Below are 17975 nucleotides of genomic sequence, written 5' to 3' on the forward strand. Positions count from 1 at the left end.
TTGTACCTTGGGTAATGCAGAACTGAGGGGCAGGAGCTGTGTGAAGGGGGCTTATACCAGTGGATAATGCAGACCTGGAGGCAGGGGTGTACCTAGGGTAATGCAGACCTGGGGTGCAGGAGCTGTGTGCAAGGGTGCTGTACCTTGGGTAATGCAGAACTAGGGGGCAGGGAATGTGTGCAGGGGACTTGTATCTTAGGTAATGCAGTCCTGGGGTGCAGGGGCTTTTCACACGGAGCTTGTACCCGTGGGTAATGCAAAATTGGGGGGCAGGGGCTGTGTGCAGGGCGCTTGTATCTTAGGTAATTCAGACCTGGGGGCAGGGGCTGTGTGTAGGGGCCTTGTACCTGTGGGTAATGCGGAACTGGGGGGAGGCAGGGGCTGTGTGCAGGGGGCTTGTATCGTGGGTAATGTAGAACTGGGGGGCAGGGAATGTGTTCAGGGGACTTGTATCTTAGGTAATGCAGATCTGGGGGAAGGGCTGTGTGCAGGGGGCTTGTACCTGTGGGTAATGCAGAACTGGGGGCAGTGGCTGTGTGCAGGGGGCTTGTATCTTAGGTAATGCAGATCTGGGGGGCAGGAGCTGTGTGCAGAGGTCTTGTATCTTGGGTAATGCAGAACTGGGGGGCAGGGAATGTGTTCAGGGGACTTGTACCTTCGGTAATACAGAACTGGCAAGCAGGGACTGTTTGTAGGGGGCTTGCTTGTACCTTGGGTAATGGAGAAATGGGGGCAGAAGATGTGTGAAGGGGTCTTGCACCTTGGGTAATGCAGAAATGAGGGGCAGGGTCTGTGTGCAGGGGGCTTGTACTTTGGGTAATGCAGAACTGGGGGGCAGGAGCTGTGTGCAGCGGGCTTGTACCTAGGATAATTTAGAACTGGGGGGCAGGGACGGCGGGCAGTGGGTTTGTACCTCTGGGTCCAGGGCTCACTGTCACTTATCAGACAGACCCCCATAAACAACATCATGATGCAACAGTGCAGACTTTATATTCATCACAGCACATGCCGTACACTCCGCCATTAATCTATATGATGGGCACCTGACCGCTCTTCTCAGTCACTCCTCTTATCTAGTGATCCCGATTGTCTCTCATTTAACACAAACTGCTTCCAACGGTCCCCACCAGAGACCGCTCACCATGGTTTCCCTCATTCCGCACTGGCCAAATTAACTGACGCCTCCCTGTGGTACCCCTACTTTTACAGAGTGTCCCCGAAGTCTCTGATCTCTTACAGACCCTCATCTTCCACTTCTCTATAGGCCTCGTCTCATAGACCATGTCCTATGGTTTCCCCATAGTACCGTCTCTCACAAACCCCTCCACATGGTCCCTTCACTTTCCCCATAGTTCGCTCTATCAGACCACTCCTCATAGTTCCCCCACTTTCTCCATAATCCCGTCTCTCACAGAACACCAGCTATGGTCCCTCAATTTACCCAAAGCTTTTTACTCACCGACCACTCCCTAATGTTCCCCACATGCTCCATAGTCCCTCTTCTCACAGAAAACTCCCCATATACCCTCCATTCATTTTTCCTTTAGTCCCTCCTCTCAGAGAACTCCCAATGGAGCCTCACACTTCCCTCTCATATATTCTGCTCCTCATAGTCCCCCCACCTTTCCCTTAGTCCCCTCTTATACAGCCTGCTCCTCAGTCCCCCTACTTTCCCCATAGTCCCGTCTAGTACATCCTGCTCCTCATAGTCATCCCACTTTCCCCATAGTCCCCTCTCATACAGCATGCTCCCCATAGTACCCCCACAGTTCCCTCATATAGACTGCTCCTCATAGTCCCCACACTTTCCCCATAGTCCCCTCTCATACATCCTGTTCCTCATAGTCCCCAATTTTCTCCATAGTTTCCTCATACAGCCTGCTTTTCATAGTCCCCCCACTTTCCCCATAGTCCCCTCTCATACAGCCTGCTCCTCATAGTCCCTCCACTTTCCCCATAGTCCCCTCATACAACCTGCTCCTTATAGTCCCCCCACTTTCCCCATAGTCTCCTCTCATACAGCCTGCTCTACATAGTCCTACCACTTTCCTTGTAGTCCTCTCTCATACAGCCTGCTCCTTGTAGTCCTGCCACTTTCCCCATAGTCACCTCATACAACCTGCTCCTCATAGTCCCCCCTACTTGCCTCAATTTCCTCTCAAACAACCTGCTCCTCAGTCCCCCTACTTTCCCCAGAATCCACTCTCATACAGTCTGCTGCTCATAGTCCTCCCACTTTCCCCATAGTCCCCTCTCATACAGCCTGCTCCCCATAGTCCCCCCACTTTCCCCATAGTTCCCTCTCATACAGCCTGTTCCCTATTGTACCCCCACTTTCCCCATAGTCCCCTCTAATGCATCCTGCTCCTCATAGTCCCCCACTTTCCCCATAGTCCCCTCTCATAGAGCCTACTCTCCATAGTCCCCCCACTTTCCCCATAGTCCCATCTCATACAGCCTGCTCCTCATAGTTCCCCCATAGTCCCCTCTCATGCAGTCTGTTCCCCATAGTCCCCTCACTTTCTCCATAGTTCCCTCTCATACAGTGTGCTCCCCATAGTCCCCCCACTTTCCCCATAGTCCCCTGTCATACAGCCTATTCCCCATAGTCCACCCACTTTCCCCATAGTCCCTTCTCATAGTCTTTTCTTCATAATCTCCCTACTTAACCCATAGTCCCCTCTCATACAGGCTGATGCTCATCGACCCCACAGTCCCCTCTCATACTGCCAGCTCCTCATATCCCCCCACTTTCCTCATAGCTCCATCTCATACAGCCTGTTCCCAATAGCTCTCCCACTTTCCCCATACTCCCCTCTCATACAGCCTGCTCCCCATACTCCCCTCTCATACAGTCAGCTCCTCATAGCCCCCCACTTTCCCCATAGCTCCCTCTCATACAGCCTGTTCCCCATAGTCCCCTCTCATACAGCAGGCTCCTCATAGTCCCCCCACTATTACAGACTGCCCCCATGATCTCCCCTCTCACACAGATTCTCATCTCTCTCTCCTCTCACAGATCTGTCCTTTTGCTCTCTGTCCCTCTCCATCTTCCCCGAGCAGCAGCAGCAGGACGGATCTTACACTGTATAGACCAGCATGCACTGCTGCTACTTCCTATTATGTGCGGAACACTATAAACCGGAGGCCCCGCCCATTCCCAGGAGACTCCGCCCATTATAGAGACCACGCCCCCTGAGTTCTCCATGACAACACGTCAGTGACTGTTACAGTGAGAAGCCACGCCCTGCGCGCAGTGTTCCCATCACCGCGGATGTCACCAAATTGCTGAGGACGGAGGAGCAGAGCCAGCAGCGATATGAGCGCTCACCCCGGGGGTCTGAGGTGGTGAGCGGGGTCTGTGCTGCCGGGTGGTGGAGCCCCCGGCTGAGGCTGTGCGATGTACGAGCTGTGGGCATTGTGGATGTATGTGTGTCTATAGATAGCAGTGTACATACATACATGGAGGATGGGGGTCTCTGCACTGCTGGGTTATTCTGGGGGATTCAGCTGACACCAAATCTATAGATACCATATTCCTACTAATGGAATAAATGCCCTTTAACCCCTTCCTGACAGCTCTGATTTCCGCCCTGTTATGTCTCCTCCATCACTTTTCCTTCTTCTGTCGGTGGATCCGTACGGCGGCTCGTTATTTGCTGAGTGATCTCCTCTTATTAATGGCTCCAGTCACTTGTCCATATAATCTGCATCCAGGGGCCGAGGAATAAAGGAATAATAACAGATCGTTGTGTTTGGGGGTTTATTGGCCGGTAATAATGTCCGGTGCTGGTTCTCCGGTGGCATGATGGCGGCTGTTACCAAACTGATTAGTAGAATTTCCTGCTTCCCCTTCACTTCCCGGCGATTATCAGTTCTTGCGTTTTCGCTGTTCTCCTCCCTTCTTCCCGTCACTTTCTGATGTTTCCGCTGATATCGCCGTATGACGACTTGTTTATTGGGGACGAGTTCTGCTATTGAATGTCACCATTTTATCTTCTGATAAATTCCAACTGCAGTGAAAAAAGCGCAATCCCCCAACTCAGTATTTATTATATACAGCGTTCATTATATGGTCACAATGTCCTGACAATATGATTCCCGGGGCAGTACCATTTCACCAATACCAAACATACATCGTTTTTACCTTTAAGTGTAGAAAACAAATCAGAAATTTGTAAAAAAAAAAAAATCCCTTGTGTTGTCATTTTTTGAGACGCGATAGGTTTCCAAGTGTTGGTGGATGGGGCTGTGCGAGGGATTCGCTTTTTGCGCCCTGAGCTGATGTTTTTATTGATACAATTTTGGGGTACATATGATGTTTCCATCGCCTCATGATGCATTTTTTTCTCATTACGCTGTTACTGATCAGATTAATTCATTTTATATTTTGATACAGAAATCACGATACCACACTATGTGTAAATTTTGATTTTTTTATTTATTTTTAATGAGGGAAAAGGAGGGTGATTGGAACTTTTATTTTTTTTATTTTATTTTTTTTAAAATATTTTTTTCTTTTCATTGTAATTGTTAGTCTGATCTTCTGATCGCTTGTACTTTATACAGCAATGCCGCTATATTGCTGTATATAGAAAAAAATCACTGTCTCCGATCTCCTATGAACGCCAACTAGAATCTGGCGTTCACCGGAGTACTGTCAGTACTTGCGAGCAACTGGGGTCTTCAGTAGACCCCCAGCTGTCATGGCAACCCGGCGCCTCACGATCACGTCGCGGTGATGCCAGTGCGCAGTAAGAAGAGCTCTTCCCCAGACCGTGCTGTTAATGGCGCTGTCACAGATTGACAGCAGCATTTAGATGGTTAATAGCTATGGGCGGAGCTCTGCTCCATTCGCAGTTGTTAGAGGCAAGTGATGGCTGAATAACACAGCCATCATCTGCTGTCAAAAATATAGGCTCAGCTTGCCCGCGTCAAAGACAGGGAGATGGGGGTTAAGAAAGCCGGAATCTTGTAAAAATAAATTGCCTTGTGTCGCTATTTTCAGAGACCAATGCATTTTTTTTGAGCTGTATGAGGACTTGTTTTTTTTCAGCGTAAGCTATTGGTTTTAGTAATACCAAGGGGGGCTGCTTACGGCTTGTTGGTTGCTTTTTATTCCAATTTTTGGGGCTTTTAACATTTTTTTTTCTTTACAGCGTTTATCATATGTGTTACAAATGCAACATTACCAAATGTGCTGTTATATATATACATGTGTATATATATATATATATATGTATATATATATATATAAAATATAATAAGGCAGAGCTACAGATAAATTCAAGGCTTGAGAAATGTTCTATGAACCGAAACGTCGCCATTTGGGCTCAATAAAGTCCATTTTTTCTAAAAATGTAATATATCTGGAGTGCTGCCTTCTTACATTTTTCTATTCAGATGCAATTTGGACAGGTTGCTTGGAGGCCTGGCACCCACCGTGAGTGAATGTGAAATGGTGCTGTTCCAGTATATGTTTCCTATATATATATATATTTATTTATTTATTTTACATTTCTTTGCTGAAAACGAGGAGACGAGGGTATGATTTGAGTCTTTGATTTTTTTTATTCTTTTAATATCTCTTTATTTTTTTAACTTATATATTTTTCCTTTAGGGGATTTCAGCATGCAAATGTTTTGTAATTTGTTTGGAGATATTGAACAATGTCAAATCCAGTAGCCCCCACTATTCTATTGTGCGTGGTGGGGGCTGGTAGCAATAGTCGCCCATAGTTTTTCTCCACATGGTGAAAAACTATTTAAATGCCGCTATCATATATTGACAGTAACAATCGGTGCTATTTTCAGCAGGTGCGGTTTAGAGGCCGGTGCCATCTGTATAACACAGCCAGCACCCACCCTGTAACGAGTGGGCCACGTACACAATCACCCCATGTACGTCGTACAAGTGCGTCAGAAATCTGGAAAGGGAAAAAGAATATATTTGATTTTATATTGCCATATTTTAACAGCAATAACTTGTTAATTTTTCTGTTGACAAAGCTATACGAGGGCTTAAATTTTCCAGGACAATCTATAGCTCTCAGTGGTACTATTTTAGGGTACAGACAACATTTTGATCACTTTTTAATTCCATTTATTTGTAGGAAAGATGAACAAAAAAAGCTGCATTTTGTGAAAAAAAAATGTTATTTATTTTATTTTTAGCACTTTACCTAATTTAGAAGGTTTTGAAGCTTTCAAGCTTTGCTCAATAAAATCACTTTGTAAAAATAAAAATATTTTTTCTGTCTACATTTTCTGAGAGCTACCATTATTTTACTTTTAAATGAGTTATCCAATATTTTTTCTTTGGCATTGATCTTTTAAAAATAACAAACAAATGTGCGTCCCCCTGCTATACTCACTCTAGATAGAAACGATGACTAAGCCGCCCAGATGTGACCGATGCTGAAGCCTGAGATTGGCCGGACAGGCGTCTGAACCAGTGTGTCATTAGATCTTTCCTGACCTGTGCAGTGAATCAGCGATCAAGTAACATCCGGATGGCGAAATCATCACTTCCAGATCTGATGCAGACCACCGGAGCGTTCTCCGCTTCATCCATGGGGGGGTGATGACTGGTATGAGCTTTTCCATTTGGTTATTTATATAACTGTACAGAGTTTATAATGCAGTATAGGTAATATATTCTGGTGGATTTTTTTTTAGGGTGAGGCCAAAATGATCAATAATAGCAATTGTGGTGTTATTATTATGCCATTTTTCAGTCATTATAAATAATGTGATGGCTTTATAGTTTGTGTAGTTACAGATGCTGCAATATAAATTACCGTAGGTTTATATTTTTTTGCTTGTGATTTTTTTGTCAAAACACGTTTTAATGTAAAAAAAGTTATTTTTGTGGTTTTCACTTTATTTTTTTTGTACTTCTGAATACTCCATTATTGCGCATTTTAGAGATACTGAGAGAAAAGGAGATCCTCCCTATGTCTATCAACTTAGATACCGTGCTTGTTTTTCACCACGGCATTTAAGGAGTTAAGCAACTGTTATCCAACATTTAATGTATGGTGTGAAGTTCCGGGGTCTTCAGTGGGCGTAATGCTACTCAGACAACACAGGGGTGAGGGTAAAACAGCGTGACAATACTTTATTGAACCACAAAATAGGACAATAAACACATAGAACAGTCCCAGCAAATACCCAAGATGGTACAACATTACACAGTCTCACCCTTCCGCTCCTGGGATAGAACAGCTGCGACTTTGAGACTTCCAGGGTCAACTACCTCAATCAGTGGGTCCCGGCTACTGGCGGGCCCCCACATAAAGAAGGTAGCGGCAAGCTTAGGATGTTAGTAGTCCATCAAGGTACAAGGTCAAGAAACCTGAGGATCCCACCCTGTCCTCTCCGAGAGTTTCCATGGGGCCAGATGACTGGTGAGTCCCAATCTGGCTTTTACGAATGTCTCCATGAGTTCCAGGCAACCAATGGGTCCCTCCTGGCAACCCCAAACAACATATCCATGGGGCCAGGCGACTTCATCGTCCCAACCTGGTCTCCACAAATGTATCCATGGGCTCTCTGATGGTTAATGGAGCAGATCCGTATCTTTCCAGTCAGGGCTATGTACCCTTAGGCAAGAATCATGTAGAATCCAAATCTGGGTCTCTTTAGGTAAAGCCATACTACCAAGCTGATGTTCCAAGTCTCTTTCAATCTCTGTCCCATGTCTCTCCTACAGAAGCACATGTCCCTTAAAATAGTCACAGTTCTCCATGCAAGTACACATTCACAGGTTTGGGGGAAAGGGCAGCGCTCAGGTCTCAATGTTTGAGCATTTAATGAATTTGCATAGTTTGTCCTCCTGTCTTGGGAGTCAACAAGCCACAGTGTCCACACAAAGCTTAATCAACATTCATTGTACCACAGACTAATAGAAGATAACAATCAGGGTTATACAAATACTGGTCTGCCCTTGACCAGTAACAGAAATGCTCATACATAACAAGTCAACAGAAACACAATAGTGTATTTCCCTTGGATTAACAAATCTAATCGTCAGTCTGTGTGGCATCTGTCAGGAATCCAGTATAAATGCTAACATGCCCATCTGTTCTCCATTGCCATTATTACATTACTAATCAAATTGTTGATGCAATTTTTCTGTCCAACAAAAGCATTGTAAACGGGGTATAGGAGGAATATATATATTCTTATATACGCAGATGACCTATATCATGATATTATATTCTGTACCAGTAGATGCTTTGGTGTCACACGGACGTCGGTCCATGTGCTTCGGTGGCATGTGGATGTCGGGCCTGGTGCTTCACTGGAATGCGGAAGCTGATGCATGTGCTTTGATGGCAAATAAATGCCGGGCCGTGTGCTTCAGCGACATCCAGACATCGGGCCTTGTGCTTCAGTGGCACGTGGACGCCGGGTCTTGTGCTTCAGTGGCACCTGGACACACGACCGTATGCTTTGGGGCACTCAGATATGGAGCCGTGTGCTTTGGTGACACCGGTACGCAGGGCTTGTTCTTCGTAGGCACCCGGACACAGGGCCGTGTGCTTCGGTGGAACCTGGATGCACGGCCATGTGCTTCGTGGCACCCGTATGTGGGGCCGTGTGCTTCGGTGGCACCCGGATGCCAGGCCGTGTGTTTCGGTGGCACCCGTATGTGGAGCTATGTGCTTCGGTGGCACAGTGGCACCCGCCGGTCCGTGTGCTTCAATGGCGCTGAGAAGCTAGACTGTGTGCTTCGGTGACTTCCGCACGCGGGGCTATGTGCTTTGGTGGCATCCGTATGCGGGACCGTGTGCTTCGGTGGCACCCAGACACAGGGCCATGTGCTTCGGTGGCACCTGTACTTGGGGGCAAATGCTTCGGTGGTATCCGTATGCAGGACCGTGTGCTTCAGTGGCATCAGTAACCTGGGCCGTGTGCTTAAGTGGCACCCAAACACGGGGACGTGTGCTTCGGTGGCACCCGGACGCCGGTCTTTGTGCTTCGGTAGCACCTAGAAGCTGGGCCTTGTGCTTCGGTGGCACCCGGACGCGAGTCTGTGTGCTTCGGTGGCACCCAGACAGGGGTCTGTATGCTTCGGCGGCACTCGTACGTGGGGCTGTGTGCTTCGGTGGCACCTGTACAGGGAGGTCGTGTGCTTCGGTGGCACCCGGACGCAGGTTTGTGTGCTTCGGTGACACCCATTCAACGGGCCGTGTGCTTCATGGGCACTCGTACGTAGAGCCGTGTGCTTCGGAGGTACCCGGACGCAGGGCACTGTGCTTATTTGGCACACAGACTTGTGTCTGTGTGCTTCGGTGGCACCCAAACACGGGGGCGTGTGCTTCAATGGCACTCATGTGGGGCTATGTGCTTTGGTGACACCCATTCAGGGGGTCGTGTACTTCGGTGGCACCCGGACGAGCGGCTATGTGCTTCAGTGGCACAAGGACGTGGGTCTGTGTGCTTAGGTGGCACCTAGATATGTGGCCTTGTGCTTCAGTTACACTCGTACATGGAGCCGTGTTCTTCTGTGGTACCTGGACGCCAAGCTTTGTGCTTCGGTAGCACCGAGAAGCGGGTCGGTGTGATTCGGTGACACATGGACACTGGTCTGTGTGTTTCGGTTGCACCCAGACACAAGGCCGTGTGCTTCAGGGGCACTCATACGTGAAGCCGTGTACTTCGGAGGTACCCAGACGCCAATCTTTGTGCTTCGGTAGCACCGAGAAGCGGGGCCATGTGCTTCGATGGCACACGGACACGGGTCTGTGTGCTTCGGTGGCAGCTAGACACGAGGCCGTGTGCTTCAGGGGCACTCGTACATGGAGCCGTGTACTGCGGATGTACCCGGACGCCGGCTTCGTGCTTCGGTAGCGCTGAGAAGCAGGGCCATGTTCTTCAGTGGAAACCGGATGCGGGGCCATGTGCTTCGGTGGCACATGGACATTGGTCTGTGTGCTTCGGTGGCACCCAAACACCGGTCTAAGCTCTACGGTGGCACCTAGACTCGGGGCCATGTGCTTCGGTGGCATCCGGACTGTGGTCTGTGTGCTTCGGTGGTACACAGACATGGGTCTGTGTGCTTCGGTGGCACTCGTACATGGAACTGTATTCTTTGGTGGCACCCGGATGCGGGTCTGTTTGCTTCGGTGGCACCTAGACATGGGGCCATGTGCTTCGGTGGCACCCGGACGCAAGGTCATGTGCTTCGATGGCACACGGATGTGGGTCTGTGTGCTTCGGTGGCACCCAGACACGGGGCCATGTGCTTTGGTGGCACTTGTATGTGGGGTCGTGTGCTTCGGTGGCACCCGGAGGCGGGGCAGAGTGCTTTGGTGGTACTAGCATGTGAAGCCGTGTTCTTCGGTGGCACCCGGACATGGGGCCGTGAGCTTCGGTGGCACCCGGACGCGTGTCTGTGTGCTTTGGTGCCACCTAGACATGGGGCCATGTGCTTCGATGGCAGATGGATGTGGGTCTGTGTACTTCGGTGTCACCCAAACACGAGGGACCTTCATACTTGGAGCCGTGTGCTTCGTTGGTACCCGGACGCCGGTGTTTGTGCTTCGGTAGCACTGAGAAGTGGGACCATGTTCTTCGGTGGCACCCAGATGTGGGTCTGTGTGCTTCGCTGGCACCTAGACACGGGGACATGTGATTCGGTGGCACCCGGACGAGGGGCAGAGTGCTTTGGTGGCACACAGACGTGGGTCTGTGTGCTTCGTTGGCACCCTTACAGGGAGGCCATGTGCTTTGGTGGCACCCAGACACGTGGCCGTGGGTGGTACTCGTATGTGAAGCCGTGTGCTTCGGTGGCACCCGGACGCGGGGCAGAGTGCTTCGGTGGCACAAGGACGCGGGTCTGTGTGCTTCAGTGGCACCCAGACACGAGGCTGTGTGCTTCAGGGGCCCTCGTACGTGAAGCCGTGTTCTTCGGTGGTTCCCGGACGCCGATGTTTGTGCCTTGGTAGCACCGAGAAGCGGGGCCACGTGCTTCGGTGGCACCCAGATGCAGGGTTGTGTGCTTCTGTAGCACATGGACGCGGGTCTGTGTGCTTTGGTGGCACCAAGACACGGGTCTGTGTGCTTCAGTGGCACCTGTACAGGGAGGCCATGTGCTTCAGTGGCACCCAGATGCACCCGGACGTGGGGCCGTGTGCTTAGATGGCACTCGTATGTGGGCCGTGTGCTTTGGCGGCACCCGGACATGGGGCCGTTTGCTTCGGTGGCACCCAGATGCGGGTCTGTGTGCTTTGGAGGCACCTAGACATGGGCCATGTGATTCAGTTGCACCCAGACGCGGGTCAGAGTGCTTCGGTGGCACACGGACGCGGGTCTGTGTGTTTCGGTGGCACGCAGATACAAGGCCTTGTGCTTCAGGAGCACTCGTACGTGGAGCCGTGTGCTTCGGTGGTACCCGGACGCCGGTCTTTGTGCTTCGGTAGCACCGAGAAGCGGGGCCTTGTGCTTCGGTGGCACCCGGACGCGAGTCTGTGTGCTTCGGTGCCACCCAGACACGGGTCTGTGTGCTTCGGTGGCACTCATATGTGGGTCCTTGTGCTTCGGTGGCACCTGTACAGGGAGGTCGTGTGCTTCGGTGGCACCCGGACGCAGGTTTGTGTGCTTCGGTGGCACCCATTCAATGGGGCCGTGTGCTTCATGGGCACTCGTACGTAGAGCCGTGTGCTTCCGAGGTACCCGGATGCCGGTCTTTGTGCTTCGGTAGCACCGAGAAGCGGTAGCCATGTGCTTCGGTGGAACCCATACACAGGGCCCTGTGCTTATTTGGCACACAGACGTGGGTCTGTGTGCTTCGGTGGCACCCAAACACGGGGGCGTATGCTTCAATGGCACTCATGTGGCACTGTGTGCTTCGGTGACACCCATTCAGGGGGTCTTGTGCTTCGGTGGCACCCGGACGAGGGGCTATGTGCTTTGGTGGCACAAGGACGCGGGTCTGTGTGCTTAGGTGGCACCTAGATGCGCGGCCTTGTGCTTCAGGGGCACTCGTACGTGGAGCCATGTTCTTCGGTGGTACTTGGACGCCAAGCTTTGTGCTTCGGTAGCACCGAGAAGCGGGGCTATGTGATTCGGTGGCACCCGGATGCGGGTCTGTGTGCTTCGAAAGCACCTAGACACGGAGCCATGTGGTTCGGTGGCACCCGGATGCGGGGCAGAGTGCTTCGATGGCACACGGACACGGGTCTGTGTGTTTCGGTTGCACCCAGACACAAGGCCGTGTGCTGCAGGGGCACTCGTACGTGATGCCGTGTACTTCGGTGGTATCCGGATGCCGATCTTTGTGCTTCGGTAGCACCGAGAAGTGGGGCCATGTGCTTCGGTGGCACACGGACATGGGTCTGTGTGCTTCGGTGGCAGCTAGACACGAGGCTGTGTGCTTCAGGGGCACTCGTACGTGGAGCCGTGTACTGCGGTGGTACCCAGATCCCGGCTTTGTGCTTCCGTAGCACCGAGAAGCAGGGCCATGTGCTTCAGTGGAAACCGGACGCGGGGCCATGTTCTTCGGTGGCACATGGACGTTTGTCTGTGTGCTTCGGTGGCACCCAGACACGGGTCTAAGCGCTACGGTGGCACCTAGACACGGGGCCATGTGCTTCGGTGGCTCCCGGACTGGGGTCTGTGTGCTTCGGTGGTACACGGACATGGGTCTGTGTGCTTTGGTGGCACCCATACATGAGGCCGTGTGGTTCAGGGGCACTCGTACATGGAACTGTATTCTTTGGCGGCACCCGGATGCGGGTCTGTGTTCTTCGGTTTCATCTAGACATGGGGCCATGTGCTTCGGTGGCACCCGGACACAAGGTCATGTGCTTCGATGGCACACGGATGCGGGTCTGTGTGCTTCGGTGGCACCCAGACACGGGGACGTGTGATTCGGTGGCACCCGGAGGCGGGGCAGAGTGCTACAGTGGCACACGGATGTGGGTCTGTGTGCTTCGGTGGCACCCAGAAACGGGGCCGTGTGCTTCAGTGGAACTCGCATGTGAAGCCGTGTGCTTCGGTGGCATCCAGACACGGGGCCTTGTGCTTCGGTGGCACCTGGACGCGAGTCTGTGTGCTTTGGTGGCACCTAGACATGGAGCCATTTGCTTCGATGGCACATGGATGTGGGACTGTGTGCTTCGGTGTCACCCAGACACGAGGCCGTGTGCTTCAGGGGCATTTATACTTGGAGCCGTGTGCTTCGGTGGTACCCGGACACCGGTGTTTGTGCTTCAGTAGCACCGATTAGCGGGGCCATGTGCTTCGGTGGCACACGGACGCAGGGCCATGTGCTTCTGTGGCACATGGACGTGGGTCTGTGTGCTTCGGTGGCAACCAGACACGGGTCTATGTGCTTCGGTGGCACTTGCATGTGGGGCCATGTGCTTCGGTGGCACCCGTACAGGTAGGCCGTGTGCTTTGATGGCACCCTAACGCGGGTTTGTGTGCTTCGGTGCCACCTAGACACGGGACCATGTGCTTCGGGGTCACCAGGACGCGGGGTCACTTGCTTCGGTGGCACACGGAAGCGAGACTTTGGGCTGCGGTGGCACCCAGACACGGGGGCGTGTGTTTCGGTGGCTCTCGTATGCTGGGCTGTGTGCTTCGGTGGCACCCGTACTTGGGGGCAAATGCTTCGGTGGCATCCGTATACAGGACCGTGTGCTTCGGTGGCATCAGTAACCGGGGCCGTGTGCTTAAGTGGCACCCAAACATTTGGCCTTGTGCTTCTCTGGCTCCCAGACGCGGGGCCATGTGCTTCTGTGGCACACGGACGCCGGACCGTGTGCTTCAGTGGTACCTAGACACCAGGCCATGTGCTTCGGTGGCACCCAGACACATGGCCGTGTGCTTCGGTGGCACTCATATGTGGGGCCGTGTGCTTCGGTGGCACCTGGACACGAGGCAGAGTGCTATGGTGGCACATGGACGCGGGTCTGTGTGCTTCGGTGGCACCCAGACACGAGGCCGTGTGCTTCAGGGGCCCTCGTACGTGGAGCCGTGTACTTTGGAGGTACGCGGACGCCGTTCTTTGTGCTTCGGTAGCACTGAGAAGCGGGGTCATGTGCTTCGGTGGCACCCAGACGTGGGGCCATGTGCTTCGGTGGCACATGGACGTTAGTCTGTGTGCTTCAGTGGCACCCAGACACGGGTATGTGTGCTATGGTGGCACCTAGAGATAGTGCCATGTGCTCCGGTGGCACCCGGACGCGGGGCAGAGTGCATCGGTGGCACATGGACGCGGGTCTGTGTGATTTGGTGGCACCCAGATGCGGGGCCATGTGCTTCGGTGGCACCCAGACGCGGGGCTTTGTGCTTCGATGGCACCCGGAAGCCGGGCCGTGTGCTTCGGTGGCACCCGAATGCGGGTCTGTATGCTTTGGTGGCACCTAGACAAGGGGCAATGTGCTTCGGTGGCACCCGGACACGGGGCAGAGTGCTTCGGTGGCACATGGATGCGGGTGTGTGTGCTTCAGTGGCACCTAGATGGAGGGCCGCGTGCTTTGGCAGCACTCGGATGAGGGGCCGTGTGCTTCGGTGGCAACCGGACGTGGGGCCGTGTGCTTCGGTGGCACCCGGACTCGTGTCTGTGTGCTTCGGTGGCACCCGTATGTGGGCTGTGTGCTTCGGCGGCATCCGGATGTGGGGCCGTGTGCTACGGTGGCACCCGGACGCGGGTCTGTGTGCTTCGGTGGCACCTAGACATGGGCCATGTGCTTCGGTGGCACCCAGACGCGGGGCAGAGTGCTTTGGTGGCACACGGACGCGGGTCTGTGTGTTTCGGTGGCATGCAGACACAAGGCCTTGTGCTTCAGGGACACTCATATGCGGAGCCGTGTGCTTCGGTGGTACTCAGACGCCGGTCTGTGTGCTTCGGTAGCACCGAGAAGCGAGGCCTTGTGCTACGGTGGCACCTGGACGCTGATCTGTGTGCTTCGGTGGCACCTGTACAGGGAGGTTGTGTGCTTCAGGGGCTCCCGGATACAGGTTTGTGTGCCTCGGTGGCACCCATTCAACGGGGCCCTGTACTTCGGTGGCACCCAGACACGAGGCCGAGTTCTTCATGGACACTTGTACGTGGAGTCTTGTGCCTTGGAGGTACCCGGACGCCGGTCTTTGTGCTTCGGTAGCACCGAGAAGCGGGGCTATGTGCTTCGGTGGAAAGCGGGCGAGGAGCCATGTGCTTCGGTGGCACATGAACGTTGGTCTGTGTGCTTCGGTGGCACCCAGACACGGTTCTGTGTGCTACTGTGGCACCTAGACACCGGGCCATGTGCTTCGGTGGAACCCGGACGCGTGGCAGAGTGTTTCGGTGGCACACTGACATGGGTCTGTGTGCTTCGGTGGCACCCAGGCACGAAGCAGTGTGCTTCAGGGGCACTCGTACATGGAGCTGTGTTCTTCAATGGTACCTGGATGCCGGTCTTTGTGCTTGGGTAACACCGAGAAGCGGGGCCGTGTGCTTCGGTGGTACCTGGATGCGAGTCTGTTTGCTTCGGTGGTACCTAGACACGGGGCCATGTGCTTCGGTGGCACCCAGACGCAAGGCCATGTGCTTCGATGGCACACGGATGCGGGTCTGTGTGCTTCGGTGGCACCCAGACATGGGGCCGTGTGCTTCGGTGGCACTCATATTTGGGGCCATGTGCTTCGGTGGCACCCAGACGTGGGCAGAGTGCTATGGTGGCACACGGACGCGGGTCTGTGCTTCAGTGGCACCCAGACACGAGGCCGTGTGCTTCAGGGGCACTCATATGTGGAGCCGTGTACTTCGGAGGTACCCAGACGCCGGTCTTTGTGCTTCGGTAGCGGGGCAGAGTGCTACGGTGGCACATGGCCGTGGGTCTGTGTGCTTTGGTGGCACCCAGACACGAGGCTGTGTGCTACAGGGGCACTCATACGTGGAGCCGTGTTCTTCAATGGTACAGGGACGCCGGTCTTTGTGCTTTGGTAACACGAGAAGCGGGGCCGTGTGCTTTGGTGGCACCCAGATGCGGGTCTGTGTGCTTTGGTGGCACCTAGACACGGGTCATGTGCTTTGTTGGCAGCCGTACAGGAAGGCTGTGTGCTTCGGTGACACCCGGATGTGGGTCTGTTTGCTTCGGTGGCACCTAGACACGGGGACATGTGCTTTGGTGGCACCCGTACGAAGGGCCATGTGCTTCGGTGGCACACGGATGCGGGTCTGTGTGCTTCGGTGGCACCCATATACGGGGCTGTGTGTTTCGGTGACACTCGTATGTGTAGCTTTGTGCTTCGGTGGCACCCATTCAGGGGGTTGTGTGCTTTGGTGGCACCCAGAAGCGTGGTAGAGTCCTATGGTGGTACACGGACGCGGATCTGTGTGCTTCGGTGGCACCCAGACTCGAGGCTGTGTGCTTCAGGGGCACTCATGTGGAGCCGAGTGCTTTGGTGGTACCCGGATGCCGGTATTTGTGCTTCGGTAGTACCGAGAAGCAGGGCCATGTGCTTCGGTGGCACCCGGACGCGGGTCTGTGTGCTTCGGTGGCCCCTAGACACGGGGTCATGTGCTTCGGTAGCACCCAGACGAGGGGCCACGTGCTTCGGTCGCTCACAGACGCAGGTGTGTGTGCTTCGGTGGCATCCAGACACGGGGCCGTGTGCTTCGGTGGTACTCATATGTGAAGCCGTGTGCTTTGGTGGCACCCGGTTGTGAGCCTGTGTGCTTCGGTGTCACCTAGACATGGGGTCTTGTGCTTCAGTCGCACTCTTATGCAGGGCTGTGTGCTTCTGTGGCACCTGTTCAGGGGGTCATGTGCTTCGGTGGCACACGGACGCGGGGCAGAAAGCTACGGTGGCACATGAATGTGGGTCTGTGTGCTTCGGTGGCACCTAGACACAAGGCCGTGTGCTTCAGGGGCACTCATACGTGCAGCCGTGTGCTTCGGAGGTACCCGGACGCCAGTGTTTGTGCTTCGGTAGCACCGAGAAGTGGGACCATGTTCTTCAGTGGCACCCATATGCGACTCCGTGTGCTTTGGTGGCACCTAGACACGGGACCATGTGCTTCGGTGGCACCCGGACGAGGGCCATGTGCTTCGTTGGTACTCGTATGTGAAGCCATGTGCTTCGGTGGCACCTAGACACGGGGTTATGTGCTTCGGTGGCACCCGAACGCGGGTCTGTGTGCTTCGGTGTCACCTAGACATGGGGTCATGTGCTACGGTCGCACTCTTATGCAGGGGTGTGTGGTTCTGTGGCACCTGTTCAGGGGGTCATGTGCTTCGGTGGCATACGGACGCGGGGCAGAATGCTACGGTGGCACACGAATGTGGGTCTGTGTGCTTCGGTGGCACCCAGACACAAGGCCGTGTGCTTTAGGGGCACTCGTACGTGCAGCCGTGTGCTTTGGAGGTACCCGGATGCCGGTCTTTGTGCTTCGGTAGCACTGAGAAGTGGGACCATGTTCTTCCGTGGCACCCAGATGCGGGTCTGTGTGCTTCGGTGGTTCCTGGACGAGGGGCCATGTGCTTCGGTGGCACATGGATGCAAGTTCGTGTGCTTCGGTATCACCCAAACACGTGGCAGTGTGCTTCGGTGGTACTCGTATGTGAAGCCTTGTGCTTCGGTGGCACCCGGACGCGGGGCAGAGTTCTATGATAGCACACGGACGCGGGTCTGTGTGCTTCAGTGGCACCCAGACACGAGGCTGTGTGCTTCAGGGGCACTCGTACGTGGAGCTGTGTGCTTCGGTGGTACTCGGACTCCGATCTTTGTGCTTCGGTAGCACCGAGGAGTGGGGCCACGTGCTTCTTGGCACCGGGATGCAGGGCCGTGTGCTTCCGTAGCACATGGATGCGGGTCTTTGTGCTTCGGTGGCACCCAGACACGAGTCTGTGTGCTTCGATGACACCCGTAAAGGGAGGCCATGTGCTTCGGTGGCACCTAGACGCGGGTTTGTGTGCTTCTTTGGCACCTTGACACAGGGCCACGTGCTTCGGTGGCACCCAGACACGGGGCATGTG

Source organism: Phyllobates terribilis, unplaced genomic scaffold, assembly GCF_046119375.1.
Source record: "Phyllobates terribilis strain yellow unplaced genomic scaffold, ASM4611937v1 Scaffold_110__1_contigs__length_5578470, whole genome shotgun sequence".
NCBI lineage: Eukaryota > Metazoa > Chordata > Amphibia > Anura > Dendrobatidae > Phyllobates > Phyllobates terribilis.